The sequence below is a fragment of the Bombus fervidus genome, chromosome 7 (genome assembly GCF_041682495.2).
Source record: "Bombus fervidus isolate BK054 chromosome 7, iyBomFerv1, whole genome shotgun sequence".
Lineage (NCBI taxonomy): Eukaryota > Metazoa > Arthropoda > Insecta > Hymenoptera > Apidae > Bombus > Bombus fervidus.
The window spans coordinates 3921101-3944075 of NC_091523.1; the positions used below are offsets into that span (position 1 = coordinate 3921101).

The 22975-nt window shown below is 39.3% G+C and overlaps 4 non-coding genes across 4 annotated transcripts; all 4 read left to right on the top strand.

Moving 5' to 3' along the window:
* Positions 1 to 2169: 2169 nt before the first annotated feature.
* On the top strand, positions 2170 to 2242 carry Trnam-cau (transfer RNA methionine (anticodon CAU)). The gene has a single exon. It is a non-coding gene; the product is annotated as a tRNA-Met (tRNA).
* Positions 2243 to 13404: 11162 nt separating this feature from the next.
* Trnak-uuu (transfer RNA lysine (anticodon UUU)) lies at positions 13405 to 13477 on the top strand. Its single transcript has one exon. It is a non-coding gene; the product is annotated as a tRNA-Lys (tRNA).
* Positions 13478 to 17582: 4105 nt separating this feature from the next.
* Positions 17583 to 17655, top strand: Trnak-uuu (transfer RNA lysine (anticodon UUU)). Its single transcript has one exon. It is a non-coding gene; the product is annotated as a tRNA-Lys (tRNA).
* A 2653-nt stretch (positions 17656 to 20308) lies between these two features.
* On the top strand, positions 20309 to 20381 carry Trnak-uuu (transfer RNA lysine (anticodon UUU)). Its single transcript has one exon. It is a non-coding gene; the product is annotated as a tRNA-Lys (tRNA).
* Positions 20382 to 22975: the final 2594 nt, after the last annotated feature.

Consider the following 22975-nt stretch of genomic DNA (forward strand, 5'->3'; position numbering starts at 1 on the left):
AATATCTGTATTTTTTTTTTTGCAAGGAAGAGGAAGGTTCGGCGCAGGACACGTTGGAGTTCTGCCCGGCGTGGGTGGAACCGCGACGCGCCAATCAGATCGTCATCGGCGCGAGTGTACCCCCGAAGCTGCAGTAAAAGCAATGCTGAGAGGGCACCAGGTACACACTGCCTTCCGTACCTCCTGCGAGCAGGTGATGCTCGCGAAGGAACGGGCATAGAGAGAAAGGAAAAGAGACCGCGATCCAGCTAGGGCGACGAGACAAGGAGCTCGACGCTAGGTGGTGTGGTCCTCCCTAGCGGCCCAACTTAAACAAGGATGCCTCACTCATTAAGTAGGAACATGACGAGGGGTACCACCCTGATAGTAATTCGCAAGATAGCCCGGGGCACCTCCACTATAAACGTGAGGACGACCACCGTGGAATTTTTTGTCTATAAGAGTCCCAAACTACTCGCGTGCTACGAAAGCAACACCGGTTGTCAATGAGGATTTTTCTACGTATAATAGAAAAAAAATATGGTAGTAGTATATAGCGTTTTACGTTATAACGGAATAGTATAAAACGTTAGAGGTTATAAAGTAATACCATATCACGTTATAGGTTATAATGCTATGCTTCATACTGATATACGTTATAACGTAATGGTATATACCGTTATACGCTATAACGTAATACCATATTACGTTATGCGTTATAACGTCATTGCATATAACGTTGTACGTTATATGTTAATAGTATATAACATTCTACGTTATAACGTAATAATATATAACGATATACGTTATAACGTAGTAGTATATAACGTTATACGTTATAACGAAATAGTAAATAACGATAAACGTTATAACGTAATACCATATAACGTTATACGTTATATCGTAATAGAATATAACGTTATGCGTTATATCGTAATAGAATATAACGTTATAGGATATAAGGAAATACCACATAACGTTATACGTTATAGCGTAATAGTATATAACGTTATACGTTATAAGGAAATACCACATAACGTTATACGTTATAACGTAATAGAATAGAACGTTATACGTTATATCGTAATAGTATATAACGTCATACGGTATATGGCAACAGTATACAGACGCTCGGCTAGCTCAGTCGGTAGAGCATGAGACTCTTAATCTCAGGGTCGTGGGTTCGAGCCCCACGTTGGGCGAATATCTATATTTTGTTTTTTGCAAGGAAGAGGAAGGTTCGGCGCAGGACACGTTGGAGTTCTGCCCGGCGTGGGTGGAACCGCGACGCGCCAATTAGATCGTCATCGGCGCGAGTGTGCCCCCCGAAGCTGCAGTAAAAGCAATGCTGAGAGGGCGCCAGGTACACACTGCCTTCCGTACCTCCTGCGAGCAGGTGATGCTCGCGAAGGAACGGGCATAGAGAGAAAGGAAAAGAGACCGCGATCCAGCTAGGGCAACGAGACAAGGAGCTCGACGCTAGGTGGTGTGGTCCCCCCTAGCGGCCCAACATAAACAAGGATGCCTCACTCATTAAGTAGGAACATGACGAGGGGTACCACCCTGATAGTAATTCGCGAGATAGACCGGGGCTCCTCCACTATAAACGTGAGGACGACCACCGTCGAATTTTTTGTCTATAAGAGTGCCAAACTACTCGCCTGGTACGATAGCAACACCGGCTGCCAATGAGGATTTTTCTACGTATAATAAAAAAAAATGTGGTAGTAGTATATAGCGTTTTACGTTATAACGGAATAGTATAAAACGTTAGAGATTATAAGGTAATACCATATCACGTTATAGGTTATAATGCTATGCTTCATAATGATATACGTTATAACGTAATGGTATATACCGTTATACGCTATAACGTAATACCATATTACGTTATGCGTTATAACGTCATTGCATATAACGTTGTACGTTATATGTTAATAGTATATGACATTCTACGTTATAACGTAATATTATATAACGTTATGCGTTATATCGTAATAGAATAGAACGTTATAGGTTATAAGGAAATACCACATAACGTTATACGTTATAACGTAATAGTATATAACGTTATACGTTATAAGGAAATACCACATAACGTTATACGTTATAACGTAATAGAATAGAACGTTAATCGTTATATCGTAATAGTATATAACGTCATACGTTGTATGGCAACAGTACACAAACGCCTGGCTAGCTCAGTCGGTAGAGCATGAGACTCATAATCTCAGGGTCGTGGGTTCGAGCCCCACGTTGGGCGAATATCTGTATTTTTTTTTTTGCAAGGAAGAGGAAGGTTCGGCGCAGGACACGTTGGAGTTCTGCCCGGCGTGGGTGGAACCGCGACGCGCCAATCAGATCGTCATCGGCGCGAGTGTGCCCCCCGAAGCTGCAGTAAAAGCAATGCTGAGAGGGCGCCAGGTACACACTGCCATCCGTACCTCCTGCGAGCAGGTGATGCTCGCGAAGGAACGGGCATAGAGAGAAAGGCAAAGAGACCGCGATCCAGCTAGGGCAACGAGACAAGGAGCTCGACGCTAGGTGGTGTGGTCCCCCCTAGCGGCCCAACATAAACAAGGATGCCTCACTCATTAAGTAGGAACATGACGAGGGATACCACCCTGATAGTAATTCGCGAGATAGACCGGGGCTCCTCCACTATAAACGTGAGGACGACCACCGTCGAATTTTTTGTCTATAAGAGTGCCAAACTACTCGCGTGGTACGGTAGCAACACCGGTTGTCAATGAGGATTTCTCCACGTATAATAATACCACCGTAATACCATAAAATGTTATACGTTATAACGTAATAGCATATAACGTCATAAGTTAAAAGGTAATAGTATATAGCGTTATACGTCATAACGTAATATCATATAAAGTTATACGTTATAACGTAATAGCATATAATGATGTACGTTATACGTTAGACGGTAATAATATATAACGTTACGAACCAGAAGAAAATACCATACAAGGTGTACGTTATAACGCAATGCTACTTAACGATATACGTAATATCGAAATAGTATATAATGTTATACGTTATAACGGAATAGTATATAACGTTTGAGGTTGTAATGAAATAGTATATAACGCCGCACGTTATAACGTAATAGAATATAACGTTATACGTGATAACGTAATACCATATCACATTATAGGTTATCATGCAATGCTTCATAGCGATATACGTTGGCACGTAATGGTATATACCGTTATACGCTATAACGTAATTGCGTATAACGTTATAAGTTATAAGAAAATAGTATATAGCGTTATACGTCATATCGAAATACCATATAAAGTAATACATTATAACGTAATAGAATATAAAGTTATCTGTTATAAGGTAATACCATATAACGTTGTACGTTATAACGCAATGCTACAGAACGATATACGTTATAACGTAAGACGATATATCGTTATACGTTATAACGTAATAGTATATACCGTTATACGTTGTATAGTAATGGTATATTTTATGTTATACGCTATAAGGCAATATCATGTAACGTTTTACGCTATATAGCAATGCTGCATAACGATATACGTAATAACGTAATAGTATATAACGTTAGAGGTTATAAGGTAATAGAAGATATCGTTATTCGTTATAATGTGTTACCGTATAACGTTACACGGTATAACACAATGCTACATTGCGATATACGTTAAAAGGTAATAGTATATATCGTTACACGGAAAAAGGTAATATTATGTAACGTTATACGTTATAACGTAGTAGTATATAACGTTATACCTTATGAAGTAATACCATATAACGTTATACGTTATATCGTCATTCCATATAACGTTGTAGGTTATATGGTAATAGTATGTAACGTTATAAGTTATAACGTAATACTAAATCACAGCCCGTCTAGCTCAGTCGGTAGAGCATGAGACTTTTAATCTCAGGGTCGTGGGTTCAAGTCCCACGTTGGGCGAATATATATATATATTTTTTTTTTGCAATGAAGGGGAAAGTACGGCGCATAACACGTTGGAGTTCTGTCCGACGTTGGCGGAACCGCGAAGCATCCTTTGGCTCGTCATCGGCGCGAGCGTGCCCCCCGAAGCTGCAGTAAAAGCAATGCTGAGAGGGCGCCAGGTACACACTGCCTTCCGTACCTCCTGCGAGCAGGTGATGCTCGCGAAGGAACGGGCATAGAGAGAAAGGAAAAGAGACCGCGATCCAGCTAGGGCAACGAGACAAGGAGCTCGACGCTAGGTGGTGTGGTCCCCCCTAGCGGCCCAACATAAACAAGGATGCCTCACTCATTAAGTAGGAACGAGACGAGGGGTACCACCCTGATAGTAATTCGCGAGATAGACCGGGGCTCCTCCACTATAAACGTGAGGACGACCACCGAGGAATTTTTTGTCTATAAGAGTGCCAAACTACTCGCGTGGTACGAAAGCAACACCGGCTGCCAATGAGGACTTCTCTACGTATAATAAAAAAAAAATATGGTAGTAGTATATAGCGTTTTACGTTATAACGGAATAGTATAAAACGTTAGAGGTTATAAGGTAATACCATATCACGTTATAGGTCATAATGCTATGCTTCATAACGATATACGTTATAACGTAATGGTATATACCGTTATACGCTATAACGTAATACCATATTACGTTATGCGTTATAACGTCATTGCATATAACGTTGTACGTTATATGTTAATAGTATATAACATTCTACGTTATGACGTAATAATATATAACGATATACGTTATAACGTAGTAGTATATATCGTTATACGTTATAAAGAACTAGTATATAACGATAAACGTTATAACGTAATACCATATAACGTTATACGTTATATCGTAATAGAATATAACGTTATGCGTTATATCGTAATAGAATACAACGTTATAGGTCATAAGGAAATACCACATAACGTTATACGTTATAACGTAATAGTATATAACGTTATACGTTATAAGGAAATACCACATAACGTTATACGTTATAGCGTAATAGTATATAACGTTATACGTTATAAGGAAATACCACATAACGTTATACGTTATAACGTATTGGAATAGAACGTTATACGTTATATCGTAATAGTATATAACGTCATACGGTATATGGCAACAGTATAGAAACGCCCGGCTAGCTCAGTCGGTAGAGCATGAGACTCTTAATCTCAGGGTCGTGGGTTCGAGCCCCACGTTGGGCGAATATCTATATTTTTATTTTGCAAGGAAGAGGAAGGTTCGGCGCAGGACACGTTGGAGTTCTGCCCGGCGTGGGTGGAACCGCGACGCGCCAATTAGATCGTCATCGGCGCGAGTGTGCCCCCCGAAGCTGCAGTAAAAGCAATGCTGAGAGGGCGCCAGGTACACACTGCCTTCCGTACCTCCTGCGAGCAGGTGATGCTCTCGAAGGAACGGGCATAGAGAGAAAGGAAAAGAGACCGCGATCCAGCTAGGGCAACGAGACAAGGAGCTCGACGCTAGGTGGTGTGGTCCCCCCTTGCGGCCCAACATAAAGAAGGATGCCTCACTCATTAAGTAGGAACATGACGAGGGGTACCACCCTGATAGTAATTCGCGAGATAGACCGGGGCTCCTCCACTATAAACGTGAGGACGACCACCGTCGAATTTTTTGTCTATAAGAGTGCCAAACTACTCGCCTGGTACGATAGCAACACCGGCTGCCAATGAGGATTTCTCTACGTATAATAAAAAAAAAATATGGTAATAGTATATAGCGTTATACATATAACGGAATAGTATAAAACGTTAGAGGTTATAAGGTAATACCGTATCACGTTATAGGTTATAATGCTATGATTCATAACGATACACGTTATAACGTAATGGTATATACCGTTATACGCTATAACGTAATACCATGTTACGTTATGCGTTATAACGTCATTGCATATTACGTTGTACGTTATATGTTAATAGTATATAACATTCGACGTTATAACGTAATAATATATAACGATATACGTTATAACGTAGTAGTATATAACGTTATACGTTATAACGAAATAGTATATAACGATAAACGTTATAACGTAATACCATATAACATTATACGTTATATCGTAATAGAATATAACGTTATGCTTTATATCGTAATAGAATACAACGTTATAGGTCATAAGGAAATACCACATAACGTTATATGTTATGACGTAATAGTATATAACGTTATACGTTATAAGGAAATACCACATAACGTTATACGTTATAACGTAATAGTATATAACGTTATAGGTTATAAGGAAATACCACATAACGTTATACGTTATAACCTCATAGTTTATAACGCTATACGTTATAAGGAAATACCACATAACGTTATACGTTATAACGTAATAGTATATAACGTTATGCGTTATATCGTAATAGAATATAACGTTATAGGTTATAAGGAAATACCACATAACGTTATACGTTATAACGTCATAGTTTATAACGTTATACGTTATAAGGAAATACCACATAACGTTATACGTTATAACGTAATAGTATATAACGTTATACGTTATAAGGAAATACCACATAACGTTATACGTTATAGCGTAATAGTATATAACGTTATACGTTATAAGGAAATACCACATAACGTTATACGTTATAACGTATTGGAATAGAACGTTATACGTTATATCGTAATAGTATATAACGTCATACGGTATATGGCAACAGTATAGAAACGCCCGGCTAGCTCAGTCGGTAGAGCATGAGACTCTTAATCTCAGGGTCGTGGGTTCGAGCCCCACGTTGGGCGAATATCTATATTTTTATTTTGCAAGGAAGAGGAAGGTTCGGCGCAGGACACGTTGGAGTTCTGCCCGGCGTGGGTGGAACCGCGACGCGCCAATTAGATCGTCATCGGCGCGAGTGTGCCCCCCGAAGCTGCAGTAAAAGCAATGCTGAGAGGGCGCCAGGTACACACTGCCTTCCGTACCTCCTGCGAGCAGGTGATGCTCTCGAAGGAACGGGCATAGAGAGAAAGGAAAAGAGACCGCGATCCAGCTAGGGCAACGAGACAAGGAGCTCGACGGTAGGTGGTGTGGTCCCCCCTAGCGGCCCAACATAAACAAGGATGCCTCACTCATTAAGTAGGAACATGACGAGGGGTACCACCCTGATAGTAATTCGCGAGATAGACCGGGGCTCCTCCACTATAAACGTGAGGACGACCACCGTCGAATTTTTTGTCTATAAGAGTGCCAAACTACTCGCCTGGTACGATAGCAACACCGGCTGCCAATGAGGATTTCTCTACGTATAATAAAAAAAAAATATGGTAATAGTATATAGCGTTTTACATATAACGGAATAGTATAAAACGTTAGAGGTTATAAGGTAATACCGTATCACGTTATAGGTTATAATGCTATGCTTCATAACGATATACGTTATAACGTAATGGTATATACCGTTATACGCTATAACGTAATACCATAATACGTTATACGTTATAACGTAATAGAATAGAACGTTATACGTTATATCGTAATAGTATATAACGTCATACGGTATATGGCAACAGTATACAAACGCCCGGCTAGCTCAGTCGGTAGAGCATGAGACTCTTAATCTCAGGGTCGTGGGTTCGAGCCCCACGTTAGGCGAATATCTATATTTTTTTTTTTTGCAAGGAAGAGGAAGGTTCGGCGCAGGACACGTTGGAGTTCTGCCCGGCGTGGGTGGAACCGCGACGCGCCAATCAGATCGTCATCGGCGCGAGTGTGCCCCCCGAAGCTGCAGTAAAAGCAATGCTGAGAGGGCGCCAGGTACACACTGCCTTCCGTACCTCCTGCGAGCAGGTGATGCTCGCGAAGGAACGGGCATAGAGAGAAAGGCAAAGAGACCGCGATCCAGCTAGGGCAACGAGACAAGGAGCTCGACGCTAGGTGGTGTGGTCCCCCCTAGCGGCCCAACATAAACAAGGATGCCTCACTCATTAAGTAGGAACATGACGAGGGATACCACCCTGATAGTAATTCGCGAGATAGACCGGGGCTCCTCCACTATAAACGTGAGGACGACCACCGTCGAATTTTTTGTCTATAAGAGTGCCAAACTACTCGCGTGGTACGGTAGCAACACCGGTTGTCAATGAGGATTTCTCCACGTATAATAATACCACCGTAATACCATAAAATGTTATACGTTATAACGTAATAGCATATAACGTCATAAGTTAAAAGGTAATAGTATATAGCGTTATACGTCATAACGTAATATCATATAAAGTTATACGTTATAACGTAATAGCATATAATGATGTACGTTATACGTTAGACGGTAATAATATATAACGTTACGAACCAGAAGAAAATACCATACAAGGTGTACGTTATAACGCAATGCTACTTAACGATATACGTAATATCGAAATAGTATATAATGTTATACGTTATAACGGAATAGTATATAACGTTTGAGGTTGTAATGAAATAGTATATAACGCCGCACGTTATAACGTAATAGAATATAACGTTATACGTGATAACGTAATACCATATCACATTATAGGTTATCATGCAATGCTTCATAGCGATATACGTTGGCACGTAATGGTATATACCGTTATACGCTATAACGTAATTGCGTATAACGTTATAAGTTATAAGAAAATAGTATATAGCGTTATACGTCATATCGAAATACCATATAAAGTAATACATTATAACGTAATAGAATATAAAGTTATCTGTTATAAGGTAATACCATATAACGTTGTACGTTATAACGCAATGCTACAGAACGATATACGTTATAACGTAAGACGATATATCGTTATACGTTATAACGTAATAGTATATACCGTTATACGTTGTATAGTAATGGTATATTTTATGTTATACGCTATAAGGCAATATCATGTAACGTTTTACGCTATATAGCAATGCTGCATAACGATATACGTAATAACGTAATAGTATATAACGTTAGAGGTTATAAGGTAATAGAAGATATCGTTATTCGTTATAATGTGTTACCGTATAACGTTACACGGTATAACACAATGCTACATTGCGATATACGTTAAAAGGTAATAGTATATATCGTTACACGGAAAAAGGTAATATTATGTAACGTTATACGTTATAACGTAGTAGTATATAACGTTATACCTTATGAAGTAATACCATATAACGTTATACGTTATATCGTCATTCCATATAACGTTGTAGGTTATATGGTAATAGTATGTAACGTTATAAGTTATAACGTAATACTAAATCACAGCCCGTCTAGCTCAGTCGGTAGAGCATGAGACTTTTAATCTCAGGGTCGTGGGTTCAAGTCCCACGTTGGGCGAATATATATATATATTTTTTTTTTGCAATGAAGGGGAAAGTACGGCGCATAACACGTTGGAGTTCTGTCCGACGTTGGCGGAACCGCGAAGCATCCTTTGGCTCGTCATCGGCGCGAGCGTGCCCCCCGAAGCTGCAGTAAAAGCAATGCTGAGAGGGCGCCAGGTACACACTGCCTTCCGTACCTCCTGCGAGCAGGTGATGCTCGCGAAGGAACGGGCATAGAGAGAAAGGAAAAGAGACCGCGATCCAGCTAGGGCAACGAGACAAGGAGCTCGACGCTAGGTGGTGTGGTCCCCCCTAGCGGCCCAACATAAACAAGGATGCCTCACTCATTAAGTAGGAACGAGACGAGGGGTACCACCCTGATAGTAATTCGCGAGATAGACCGGGGCTCCTCCACTATAAACGTGAGGACGACCACCGAGGAATTTTTTGTCTATAAGAGTGCCAAACTACTCGCGTGGTACGAAAGCAACACCGGCTGCCAATGAGGACTTCTCTACGTATAATAAAAAAAAAATATGGTAGTAGTATATAGCGTTTTACGTTATAACGGAATAGTATAAAACGTTAGAGGTTATAAGGTAATACCATATCACGTTATAGGTCATAATGCTATGCTTCATAACGATATACGTTATAACGTAATGGTATATACCGTTATACGCTATAACGTAATACCATATTACGTTATGCGTTATAACGCCATTGCATATAACGTTGTACGTTATATGTTAATAGTATATAACATTCTACGTTATGACGTAATAATATATAACGATATACGTTATAACGTAGTAGTATATATCGTTATACGTTATAAAGAACTAGTATATAACGATAAACGTTATAACGTAATACCATATAACGTTATACGTTATATCGTAATAGAATATAACGTTATGCGTTATATCGTAATAGAATACAACGTTATAGGTCATAAGGAAATACCACATAACGTTATACGTTATAACGTAATAGTATATAACGTTATACGTTATAAGGAAATACCACATAACGTTATACGTTATAGCGTAATAGTATATAACGTTATACGTTATAAGGAAATACCACATAACGTTATACGTTATAACGTATTGGAATAGAACGTTATACGTTATATCGTAATAGTATATAACGTCATACGGTATATGGCAACAGTATAGAAACGCCCGGCTAGCTCAGTCGGTAGAGCATGAGACTCTTAATCTCAGGGTCGTGGGTTCGAGCCCCACGTTGGGCGAATATCTATATTTTTATTTTGCAAGGAAGAGGAAGGTTCGGCGCAGGACACGTTGGAGTTCTGCCCGGCGTGGGTGGAACCGCGACGCGCCAATTAGATCGTCATCGGCGCGAGTGTGCCCCCCGAAGCTGCAGTAAAAGCAATGCTGAGAGGGCGCCAGGTACACACTGCCTTCCGTACCTCCTGCGAGCAGGTGATGCTCTCGAAGGAACGGGCATAGAGAGAAAGGAAAAGAGACCGCGATCCAGCTAGGGCAACGAGACAAGGAGCTCGACGCTAGGTGGTGTGGTCCCCCCTAGCGGCCCAACATAAAGAAGGATGCCTCACTCATTAAGTAGGAACATGACGAGGGGTACCACCCTGATAGTAATTCGCGAGATAGACCGGGGCTCCTCCACTATAAACGTGAGGACGACCACCGTCGAATTTTTTGTCTATAAGAGTGCCAAACTACTCGCCTGGTACGATAGCAACACCGGCTGCCAATGAGGATTTCTCTACGTATAATAAAAAAAAAATATGGTAATAGTATATAGCGTTTTACATATAACGGAATAGTATAAAACGTTAGAGGTTATAAGGTAATACCGTATCACGTTATAGGTTATAATGCTATGCTTCATAACGATATACGTTATAACGTAATGGTATATACCGTTATACGCTATAACGTAATACCATAATACGTTATGCGTTATAACGTCATTGCAGATCACGTTGTACGTTATATGTTAATAGTATATAACATTCTACGTTATAACGTAATAATATATAACGATATACGTTATAACGTAGTAGTATATATCGTTATACGTTATAAAGAACTAGTATATAACGATAAACGTTATAACGTAATACCATATAACGTTATACGTTATATCGTAATAGAATATAACGTTATGCGTTATATCGTAATAGAATACAACGTTATAGGTCATAAGGAAATACCACATAACGTTATACGTTATAACGTAATAGTATATAACGTTATACGTTATAAGGAAATACCACATAACGTTATACGTTATAGCGTAATAGTATATAACGTTCTACGTTATAAGGAAATACCACATAACGTTATACGTTATAACGTAATAGAATAGAACGTTATACGTTATATCGTAATAGTATATAACGTCATACGGTATATGGCAACAGTATACAAACGCCCGGCTAGCTCAGTCGGTAGAGCATGAGACTCTTAATCTCAGGGTCGTGGGTTCGAGCCCCACGTTGGGCGAATATCTATATTTTTTTTTTGCAAGGAAGAGGAAGTTTCGGCGCAGGACACGTTGGAGTTCTGCCCGGCGTGGTTGGAACCGCGACGCGCCAATCAGATCGTCATCGGCGCGAGTGTGCCCCCCGAAGCTGCAGTAAAAGCAATGCTGAGAGGGCGCCAGGTACACACTGCCTTCCGTACCTCCTGCGAGCAGGTGATGCTCGCGAAGGAACGGGCATAGAGAGAAAGGCAAAGAGACCGCGATCCAGCTAGGGCAACGAGACAAGGAGCTCGACGCTAGGTGGTGTGGTCCCCCCTAGCGGCCCAACATAAACAAGGATGCCTCACTCATTAAGTAGGAACATGACGAGGGATACCACCCTGATAGTAATTCGCGAGATAGACCGGGGCTCCTCCACTATAAACGTGAGGACGACCACCGTCGAATTTTTTGTCTATAAGAGTGCCAAACTACTCGCGTGGTACGGTAGCAACACCGGTTGTCAATGAGGATTTCTCCACGTATAATAATACCACCGTAATACCATAAAATGTTATACGTTATAACGTAATAGCATATAACGTCATAAGTTAAAAGGTAATAGTATATAGCGTTATACGTCATAACGTAATATCATATAAAGTTATACGTTATAACGTAATAGCATATAATGATGTACGTTATACGTTAGACGGTAATAATATATAACGTTACGAACCAGAAGAAAATACCATACAAGGTGTACGTTATAACGCAATGCTACTTAACGATATACGTAATATCGAAATAGTATATAATGTTATACGTTATAACGGAATAGTATATAACGTTTGAGGTTGTAATGAAATAGTATATAACGCCGCACGTTATAACGTAATAGAATATAACGTTATACGTGATAACGTAATACCATATCACATTATAGGTTATCATGCAATGCTTCATAGCGATATACGTTGGCACGTAATGGTATATACCGTTATACGCTATAACGTAATAGCATATAACGTTATAAGTTATAAGAAAATAGTATATAGCGTTATACGTCATATCGAAATACCATATAAAGTAATACATTATAACGTAATAGAATATAAAGTTATCTGTTATAAGGTAATACCATATAACGTTGTACGTTATAACGCAATGCTACAAAACGATATACGTTATAACGTAAGACGATATATCGTTATACGTTATAACGTAATAGTATATACCGTTATACGTTGTATAGTAATGGTATATTTTATGTTATACGCTATAAGGCAATATCATGTAACGTTTTACGCTATATAGCAATGCTACATAACGATATACGTTATAACGTAATAGTATATAACGTTAGAGGTTATAAGGTAATAGAAGATATCGTTATTCGTTATAATGTGTTACCGTATAACGTTACACGGTATAACACAATGCTACATTGCGATATACGTTAAAAGGTAATAGTATATATCGTTACACGGAAAAAGGTAATATTATGTAACGTTATACGTTATAACGTAGTAGTATATAACGTTATACCTTATGAAGTAATACCATATAACGTTATACGTTATATCGTCATTCCATATAACGTTGTAGGTTATATGGTAATAGTATGTAACGTTATAAGTTATAACGTAATACTATATCACAGCCCGGCTAGCTCAGTCGGTAGAGCATGAGACTTTTAATCTCAGGGTCGTGGGTTCAAGTCCCACGTTGGGCGAATATATATATATATTTTTTTTTTGCAATGAAGGGGAAAGTACGGCGCATAACACGTTGGAGTTCTGTCCGACGTTGGCGGAACCGCGAAGCATCCTTTCGCTCGTCATCGGCGCGAGCGTGCCCCCCGAAGCTGCAGTAAAAGCAATGCTGAGAGGGCGCCAGGTACACACTGCCTTCCGTACCTCCTGCGAGCAGGTGATGCTCGCGAAGGAACGGGCATAGAGAGAAAGGAAAAGAGACCGCGATCCAGCTAGGGCAACGAGACAAGGAGCTCGACGCTAGGTGGTGTGGTCCCCCCTAGCGGCCCAACATAAACAAGGATGCCTCACTCATTAAGTAGGAACGAGACGAGGGGTACCACCCTGATAGTAATTCGCGAGATAGACCGGGGCTCCTCCACTATAAACGTGAGGACGACCACCGAGGAATTTTTTGTCTATAAGAGTGCCAAACTACTCGCGTGGTACGAAAGCAACACCGGCTGCCAATGAGGACTTCTCTACGTATAATAAAAAAAAAATATGGTAGTAGTATATAGCGTTTTACATATAACGGAATAGTATAAAACGTTAGAGGTTATAAGGCAATACCGTATCACGTTATAGGTTATAATGCTATGCTTCATAACGATATACGTTATAACGTAATGGTATATACCGTTATACGCTATAACGTAATACCATAATACGTTATGCGTTATAACGTCATTGCATATCACGTTGTACGTTATATGTTAATAGTATATAACATTCTACGTTATAAGGTAATAATATATAACGATATACGTTATAACGTAGTAGTATATATCGTTATACGTTATAAAGAACTAGTATATAACGATAAACGTTATAACGTAATACCATATAACGTTATACGTTATATCGTAATAGAATATAACGTTATGCGTTATATCGTAATAGAATACAACGTTATAGGTCATAAGGAAATACCACATAACGTTATACGTTATAACGTAATAGTATATAACGTTATACGTTATAAGGAAATACCACATAACGTTATACGTTATAGCGTAATAGTATATAACGTTATACGTTATAAGGAAATACCACATAACGTTATACGTTATAACGTATTGGAATAGAACGTTATACGTTATATCGTAATAGTATATAACGTCATACGGTATATGGCAACAGTATAGAAACGCCCGGCTAGCTCAGTCGGTAGAGCATGAGACTCTTAATCTCAGGGTCGTGGGTTCGAGCCCCACGTTGGGCGAATATCTATATTTTTATTTTGCAAGGAAGAGGAAGGTTCGGCGCAGGACACGTTGGAGTTCTGCCCGGCGTGGGTGGAACCGCGACGCGCCAATTAGATCGTCATCGGCGCGAGTGTGCCCCCCGAAGCTGCAGTAAAAGCAATGCTGAGAGGGCGCCAGGTACACACTGCCTTCCGTACCTCCTGCGAGCAGGTGATGCTCTCGAAGGAACGGGCATAGAGAGAAAGGAAAAGAGACCGCGATCCAGCTAGGGCAACGAGACAAGGAGCTCGACGCTAGGTGGTGTGGTCCCCCCTAGCGGCCCAACATAAAGAAGGATGCCTCACTCATTAAGTAGGAACATGACGAGGGGTACCACCCTGATAGTAATTCGCGAGATAGACCGGGGCTCCTCCACTATAAACGTGAGGACGACCACCGTCGAATTTTTTGTCTATAAGAGTGCCAAACTACTCGCCTGGTACGATAGCAACACCGGCTGCCAATGAGGATTTCTCTACGTATAATAAAAAAAAAATATGGTAATAGTATATAGCGTTTTACATATAACGGAATAGTATAAAACGTTAGAGGTTATAAGGTAATACCGTATCACGTTATAGGTTATAATGCTATGCTTCATAACGATATACGTTATAACGTAATGGTATATACCGTTATACGCTATAACGTAATACCATAATACGTTATGCGTTATAACGTCATTGCAGATCACGTTGTACGTTATATGTTAATAGTATATAACATTCTACGTTATAACGTAATAATATATAACGATATACGTTATAACGTAGTAGTATATATCGTTATACGTTATAAAGAACTAGTATATAACGATAAACGTTATAACGTAATACCATATAACGTTATACGTTATATCGTAATAGAATATAACGTTATGCGTTATATCGTAATAGAATACAACGTTATAGGTCATAAGGAAATACCACATAACGTTATACGTTATAACGTAATAGTATATAACGTTATACGTTATAAGGAAATACCACATAACGTTATACGTTATAGCGTAATAGTATATAACGTTCTACGTTATAAGGAAATACCACATAACGTTATACGTTATAACGTAATAGAATAGAACGTTATACGTTATATCGTAATAGTATATAACGTCATACGGTATATGGCAACAGTATACAAACGCCCGGCTAGCTCAGTCGGTAGAGCATGAGACTCTTAATCTCAGGGTCGTGGGTTCGAGCCCCACGTTGGGCGAATATCTATATTTTTTTTTTGCAAGGAAGAGGAAGTTTCGGCGCAGGACACGTTGGAGTTCTGCCCGGCGTGGTTGGAACCGCGACGCGCCAATCAGATCGTCATCGGCGCGAGTGTGCCCCCCGAAGCTGCAGTAAAAGCAATGCTGAGAGGGCGCCAGGTACACACTGCCTTCCGTACCTCCTGCGAGCAGGTGATGCTCGCGAAGGAACGGGCATAGAGAGAAAGGCAAAGAGACCGCGATCCAGCTAGGGCAACGAGACAAGGAGCTCGACGCTAGGTGGTGTGGTCCCCCCTAGCGGCCCAACATAAACAAGGATGCCTCACTCATTAAGTAGGAACATGACGAGGGATACCACCCTGATAGTAATTCGCGAGATAGACCGGGGCTCCTCCACTATAAACGTGAGGACGACCACCGTCGAATTTTTTGTCTATAAGAGTGCCAAACTACTCGCGTGGTACGGTAGCAACACCGGTTGTCAATGAGGATTTCTCCACGTATAATAATACCACCGTAATACCATAAAATGTTATACGTTATAACGTAATAGCATATAACGTCATAAGTTAAAAGGTAATAGTATATAGCGTTATACGTCATAACGTAATATCATATAAAGTTATACGTTATAACGTAATAGCATATAATGATGTACGTTATACGTTAGACGGTAATAATATATAACGTTACGAACCAGAAGAAAATACCATACAAGGTGTACGTTATAACGCAATGCTACTTAACGATATACGTAATATCGAAATAGTATATAATGTTATACGTTATAACGGAATAGTATATAACGTTTGAGGTTGTAATGAAATAGTATATAACGCCGCACGTTATAACGTAATAGAATATAACGTTATACGTGATAACGTAATACCATATCACATTATAGGTTATCATGCAATGCTTCATAGCGATATACGTTGGCACGTAATGGTATATACCGTTATACGCTATAACGTAATAGCATATAACGTTATAAGTTATAAGAAAATAGTATATAGCGTTATACGTCATATCGAAATACCATATAAAGTAATACATTATAACGTAATAGAATATAAAGTTATCTGTTATAAGGTAATACCATATAACGTTGTACGTTATAACGCAATGCTACAAAACGATATACGTTATAACGTAAGACGATATATCGTTATACGTTATAACGTAATAGTATATACCGTTATACGTTGTATAGTAATGGTATATTTTATGTTATACGCTATAAGGCAATATCATGTAACGTTTTACGCTATATAGCAATGCTACATAACGATATACGTTATAACGTAATAGTATATAACGTTAGAGGTTATAAGGTAATAGAAGATATCGTTATTCGTTATAATGTGTTACCGTATAACGTTACACGGTATAACACAATGCTACATTGCGATATACGTTAAAAGGTAATAGTATATATCGTTACACGGAAAAAGGTAATATTATGTAACGTTATACGTTATAACGTAGTAGTATATAACGTTATACCTTATGAAGTAATACCATATAACGTTATACGTTATATCGTCATTCCATATAACGTTGTAGGTTATATGGTAATAGTATGTAACGTTATAAGTTATAACGTAATACTATATCACAGCCCGGCTAGCTCAGTCGGTAGAGCATGAGACTTTTAATCTCAGGGTCGTGGGTTCAAGTCCCACGTTGGGCGAATATATATATATATTTTTTTTTTGCAATGAAGGGGAAAGTACGGCGCATAACACGTTGGAGTTCTGTCCGACGTTGGCGGAACCGCGAAGCATCCTTTCGCTCGTCATCGGCGCGAGCGTGCCCCCCGAAGCTGCAGTAAAAGCAATGCTGAGAGGGCGCCAGGTACACACTGCCTTCCGTACCTCCTGCGAGCAGGTGATGCTCGCGAAGGAACGGGCATAGAGAGAAAGGAAAAGAGACCGCGATCCAGCTAGGGCAACGAGACAAGGAGCTCGACGCTAGGTGGTGTGGTCCCCCCTAGCGGCCCAACATAAACAAGGATGCCTCACTCATTAAGTAGGAACGAGACGAGGGGTACCACCCTGATAGTAATTCGCGAGATAGACCGGGGCTCCTCCACTATAAACGTGAGGACGACCACCGAGGAATTTTTTGTCTATAAGAGTGCCAAACTACTCGCGTGGTACGAAAGCAACACCGGCTGCCAATGAGGACTTCTCTACGTATAATAAAAAAAAAATATGGTAGTAGTATATAGCGTTTTACATATAACGGAATAGTATAAAACGTTAGAGGTTATAAGGCAATACCGTATCACGTTATAGGTTATAATGCTATGCTTCATAACGATATACGTTATAACGTAATGGTATATACCGTTATACGCTATAACGTAATACCATAATACGTTATGCGTTATAACGTCATTGCATATCACGTTGTACGTTATATGTTAATAGTATATAACATTCTACGTTATAAGGTAATAATATATAACGATATACGTTATAACGTAGTAGTATATAACGTTATACGTTATAACGAAATAGTATATAACGATAAACGTTATAACGTAATACCATATAACGTTATACGTTATATCGTAATAGAATATAACGTTATGCGTTATATCGTAATAGAATATAACGTTATAGGTTATAAGGAAATACCACATAACGTTATACGTTATAACGTAATAGTATATAACGTTATACGTTATAAGGAAATACCACATAACGTTATACGTTATAACGTAATAGAATAGAACGTTATACGTTATATCGTAATAGTATATAACGTCATACGGTATATGGCAACAGTATACAAACGCCCGGCTAGCTCAGTCGGTAGAGCATGAGACTCTTAATCTCAGGGTCGTGGGTTCGAGCCCCACGTTGGGCGAATATCTATATTTTTTTTTTGCAAGGAAGAGGAAGTTTCGGCGCAGGACACGTTGGAGTTCTGCCCGGCGTGGTTGGAACCGCGACGCGCCAATCAGATCGTCATCGGCGCGAGTGTGCCCCCCGAAGCTGCAGTAAAAGCAATGCTGAGAGGGCGCCAGGTACACACTGCCTTCCGTACCTCCTGCGAGCAGGTGATGCTCGCGAAGGAACGGGCATAGAGAGAAAGGCAAAGAGACCGCGATCCAGCTAGGGCAACGAGACAAGGAGCTCGACGCTAGGTGGTGTGGTCCCCCCTAGCGGCCCAACATAAACAAGGATGCCTCACTCATTAAGTAGGAACATGACGAGGGATACCACCCTGATAGTAATTCGCGAGATAGACCGGGGCTCCTCCACTATAAACGTGAGGACGACCACCGTCGAATTTTTTGTCTATAAGAGTGCCAAACTACTCGCGTGGTACGGTAGCAACACCGGTTGTCAATGAGGATTTCTCCACGTATAATAATACCACCGTAATACCATAAAATGTTATACGTTATAACGTAATAGCATATAACGTCATAAGTTAAAAGGTAATAGTATATAGCGTTATACGTCATAACGTAATATCATATAAAGTTATACGTTATAACGTAATAGCATATAATGATGTACGTTATACGTTAGACGGTAATAATATATAACGTTACGAACCAGAAGAAAATACCATACAAGGTGTACGTTATAACGCAATGCTACTTAACGATATACGTAATATCGAAATAGTATATAATGTTATACGTTATAACGGAATAGTATATAACGTTTGAGGTTGTAATGAAATAGTATATAACGCCGCACGTTATAACGTAATAGAATATAACGTTATACGTGATAACGTAATACCATATCACATTATAGGTTATCATGCAATGCTTCATAGCGATATACGTTGGCACGTAATGGTATATACCGTTATACGCTATAACGTAATAGCATATAACGTTATAAGTTATAAGAAAATAGTATATAGCGTTATACGTCATATCGAAATACCATATAAAGTAATACATTATAACGTAATAGAATATAAAGTTATCTGTTATAAGGTAATACCATATAACGTTGTACGTTATAACGCAATGCTACAGAACGATATACGTTATAACGTAATAGTATATAACGTTAGAGGTTATAAGGTAATAGAAGATATCGTTATTCGTTATAATGTGTTACCGTATAACGTTACACGGTATAACACAATGCTACATTGCGATATACGTTAAAAGGTAATAGTATATATCGTTACACGGAAAAAGGTAATATTATGTAACGTTATACGTTATAACGTAGTAGTATATAACGTTATACCTTATGAAGTAATACCATATAACGTTATACGTTATATCGTCATTCCATATAACGTTGTAGGTTATATGGTAATAGTATGTAACGTTATAAGTTATAACGTAATACTATATCACAGCCCGGCTAGCTCAGTCGGTAGAGCATGAGACTTTTAATCTCAGGGTCGTGGGTTCAAGTCCCACGTTGGGCGAATATATATATATATTTTTTTTTTGCAATGAAGGGGAAAGTACGGCGCATAACACGTTGGAGTTCTGTCCGACGTTGGCGGAACCGCGAAGCATCCTTTGGCTCGTCATCGGCGCGAGCGTGCCCCCCGAAGCTGCAGTAAAAGCAATGCTGAGAGGGCGCCAGGTACACACTGCCTTCCGTACCTCCTGCGAGCAGGTGATGCTCTCGAAGGAACGGGCATAGAGAGAAAGGAAAAGAGACCGCGATCCAGCTAGGGCAACGAGACAAGGAGCTCGACGCTAGGTGGTGTGGTCCCCCCTAGCGGCCCAACATAAACAAGGATGCCTCACTCATTAAGTAGGAACATGACGAGGGGTACCACCCTGATAGTAATTCGCGAGATAGACCGGGGCTCCTCCACTATAAACGTGAGGACGACCACCGTCGAATTTTTTGTCTATAAGAGTTCCAAACTACTCGCCTGGTACGATAGCAACACCGGCTGCCAATGAGGATTTCTCTACGTATAATAAAAAAAAAATATGGTAATAGTATATAGCGTTTTACATATAACGGAATAGTATAAAACGTTAGAGGTTATAAGGGAATACCGTATCACGTTATAGGTTATAATGCTATGCTTCATAACGATATACGTTATAACGTAATGGTATATACCGTTATACGCTATAACGTAATACCATAATACGTTATGCGTTATAACGTCATTGCATATCACGTTGTACGTTATATGTTAATAGTATATAACATTCTACGTTATAACGTAATAATATATAACGATATACGTTATAACGTAGTAATATATAACGTTATACGTTATAACGAAATAGTATATAACGATAAACGTTATAACGTAATACCATATAACGTTATACGCTATATCGTAATAGAATATAACGTTATGCGTTATATCGTAATAGAATATAACGTTATAGGTTATAAGGAAATACCACATAACGTTATACGTTATAACGTAATAGTATATAACGTTATACGTTATAAGGAAATACCACATAACGTTATACGTTATAACGTAATAGAATAGAACGTTATACGTTATATCGTAATAGTATATAACGTCATACGGTATATGGCAACAGTATACAAACGCCCGGCTAGCTCAGTCGGTAGAGCATGAGACTCTTAATCTCAGGGTCGTGGGTTCGAGCCCCACGTTGGGCGAATATCTATATTTTTTTTTTTTGCAAGGAAGAGGAAGGTTCGGCGCAGGACACGTTGGAGTTCTGCCCGGCGTGGGTGGAACCGCGACGCGCCAATCAGATCGTCATCGGCGCGAGTGTGCCCCCCGAAGCTGCAGTAAAAGCAATGCTGAGAGGGCGCCAGGTACACACTGCCTTCCGTACCTCCTGCGAGCAGGTGATGCTCGCGAAGGAACGGGCATAGAGAGAAAGGCAAAGAGACCGCGATCCAGCTAGGGCAACGAGACAAGGAGCTCGACGCTAGGTGGTGTGGTCCCCCCTAGCGGCCCAACATAAACAAGGATGCCTCACTCATTAAGTAGGAACATGACGAGGGATACCACCCTGATAGTAATTCGCGAGATAGACCGGGGCTCCTCCACTATAAACGTGAGGACGACCACCGTCGAATTTTTTGTCTATAAGAGTGCCAAACTACTCGCGTGGTACGGTAGCAACACCGGTTGTCAATGAGGATTTCTCCACGTATAATAATACCACCGTAATACCATAAAATGTTATACGTTATAACGTAATAGCATATAACGTCATAAGTTAAAAGGTAATAGTATATAGCGTTATACGTCATAACGTAATATCATATAAAGTTATACGTTATAACGTAATAGCATATAATGATGTACGTTATACGTTAGACGGTAATAATATATAACGTTACGAACCAGAAGAAAATACCATACAAGGTGTACGTTATAACGCAATGCTACTTAACGATATACGTAATATCGAAATAGTATATAATGTTATACGTTATAACGGAATAGTATATAACGTTTGAGGTTGTAATGAAATAGTATATAACGCCGCACGTTATAACGTAATAGAATATAACGTTATACGTGATAACGTAATACCATATCACATTATAGGTTATCATGCAATGCTTCATAGCGATATACGTTGGCACGTAATGGTATATACCGTTATACGCTATAACGTAATAGCATATAACGTTATAAGTTATAAGAAAATAGTATATAGCGTTATACGTCATATCGAAATACCATATAAAGTAATACATTATAACGTAATAGAATATAAAGTTATCTGTTATAAGGTAATACCATATAACGTTGTACGTTATAACGCAATGCTACAGAACGATATACGTTATAACGTAAGACGATATATCGTTATACGTTATAACGTAATAGTATATACCGTTATACGTTGTATAGTAATGGTATATTTTATGTTATACGCTATAAGGCAATGTCATGTAACGTTTTACGCTATATAGCAATGCTACATAACGATATACGTTATAACGTAATAGTATATAACGTTAGAGGTTATAAGGTAATAGAAGATATCGTTATTCGTTATAATGTGTTACCGTATAACGTTACACGGTATAACACAATGCTACATT